This window comes from Mirounga leonina, unplaced genomic scaffold, assembly GCF_011800145.1.
Source record: "Mirounga leonina isolate KUSES-001 unplaced genomic scaffold, KU_Mleo_1.0 Mir_204, whole genome shotgun sequence".
Taxonomy (NCBI): Eukaryota; Metazoa; Chordata; class Mammalia; order Carnivora; family Phocidae; genus Mirounga; species Mirounga leonina.
The window spans coordinates 10,256,564-10,258,842 of record NW_023270513.1 but is presented as its reverse complement, the minus strand read 5'-3'; the positions used below and the strand labels follow the sequence as shown (position 1 = coordinate 10,258,842).

At 34.6% G+C, this 2,279-nt stretch overlaps 1 pseudogene; it reads right to left on the bottom strand.

Annotated features, from left to right (window-relative positions):
* Positions 1-362: 362 nt before the first annotated feature.
* LOC118026094 lies at positions 363-491 on the bottom strand (annotated as a pseudogene).
* Between the last annotated feature and the right edge of the window lie 1,788 nt (positions 492-2,279).

Genomic DNA, 2,279 nt, shown 5'->3' with positions numbered 1-2,279 from the left:
TCCAGTATAATTAACATAAAGTGTTATATTAGTTTCAGGTGTACAATATAGTGATTCAACAATTCCATACATCACCCAGTGTTCATCATGACAAGTACACTCAAACCCCATCAGCTGTTTCACCCATCCCCCTGCCCACCTCCCCTCTGGTAACCATTAGTTTGCTCTCAATAATTAAGTCTGTTTCTTGGCTTGTCTCTCTTTATTCCCTCTATTCATTTGTTTTGTTTCTTAAATTCCACATATGAGTGAAATCATATGGTATTTGTCTTCCTATGACTGACCCATTTCACTTAGCATTATACTCTCTAGCTCCATCTATGTCATTGCAAATAGCAAGATTCCATTTTTTTTTTATGGCTGAACAGTGTTCCATTGTACTCTTAATAACTAGTACTAACAGTAAGCTGTGTGGATAAGCCATAAATTTCTTTTTAAACTGATAATAACAGATACTACACTTGATCTTAGCCAAAAGGCTGAGAAGCAATATAAAATTCTTTTTATAAACACCATAATCATAATACATTTATCAATCTAAATAGGCAGCTATTTTATAATCTGTTAAAAATAAACATCTTGACTAAAAGTCACTGATTATAATAAAGTATTTGCCTGTTCATCCTTGTGGACTTTTCTATTAGCCCACATGTGGAGTTTAAGATACAAAACAGATGAACAGGGGAAAGGGGGGAAAAAAAGAGAGGGAAGCAAACCATAAGAGACTCTTAACTATACAAGACAAACTGAGGGTTGATGGAGGGGAGGTGGGCGGGGGATGGGCTAAATGGGTGATGGGTATTAAGGAGGGTACTTGTGTGGAGCACTGGGTGTTATATGTAAGTGATGAATCACTAAATTCTAATCCTGAAACCAATATTACACTATATGTTAACTAACTAGAATTTAAATACAAATTTGAAAAAAAACGATTTAATTACAAAGAAATCTTAAAACATATTTCAGATTAAAATCTGGCAAAGGATGAATGTTTTATTTGCTTTTTATTTTTATTTTTTAGATATTTTATTTATTTATTTGAGAGAGAGAGTACCAGCAGTGTGGGGGGAGCGGCATGGAGAGGGAGAAGCAGGCTCCCGCTGAGCAGAGAGCCCAACACAGGGCTTGATCCCAGGACCCTGGGATCATGACCTGAGCCAAAGGCAGATGTTTAACTGACTGAGCCATCCAGCACCCCAGAATGAATGTTTTAAAAGAAAAAGTGTAAACATTTAAAATGAAATCTGCGCATTTCCAAAATTTTTAATATAGATAAAAATTCTAGTATTTGTTTATAATTGAATTTAAAATGCTTATATGAGGTTTCTATTATTATGTGTATGCAATTTTATATGCTTGACCACAGTGCTTAAGAACTAGAACAATACTTATATCACAAAATGGTGTATTACTTATGCCATAATGCACTGTTGATGTTCTAAGTCTATAGCATTTAAAGATTTGGGAGGGACTTCTCAATACCAGTTCACTTTAGCATTAGTCACTTTCAAATTTGGTTCTAAAGAATAAATCTTATGATACTGATGTTAAAACAGTTCCAATTTACGTTAATTCACAAAACTATTTCACTTGTCTGGGATTCTACTAATGATATGAATGGGTTCATTTTCCAAATTTCTAGCCTCTTACCAATGCATCTCAGATAATGATGAAACTTGAGAAAAAAAGTGTTTATTTTTAAATTTTCTTAATTTTTTTTTATTTTTTTTATTTTTTAAGAAATTTTTATTTATTTATTTGACAGAGAGAGAGAGTACAAGTAGGCAGAGAGGCAGGCAGAGGGAGAGGGAGAAGCAGGCTCCCTACTGAGCAGGGAGCCCAATGAGGGACTCGATCCCAGGATCCTGGGATCACGACCTGAGCCGAAGGCAGCCGCTTAACCGACTGAGCCACCCAGGCGCCCCTAAATTTTCTTAATTTTAAAAATGTTTTTAATTATGTTAAAAACATGTGTGATAATTTCATTTTCAACTCCTAGAAGTAGCAAAGTGCTCAGAGATGTTATTGGACTTAGTATAATTAGGCTTGCCCATGGAAGGAAGGGTAGGAAAACATCAATTTCTCTTATACCAAAAGATGGTAGAAATGTTTAAGATTTCTAGTTTCTATTCACACCCACAAAAAGGCAGGCAGATAGATTCTACTTTGTGTTACTTATATCCTGGTTTGTCATTCTCTTTACTTTATGACCATCTTTTTTTCAAACACTATACTTAGCTCCAATTTTTGTTCTAATAGTGTTTTTCTTGAGAATTAAC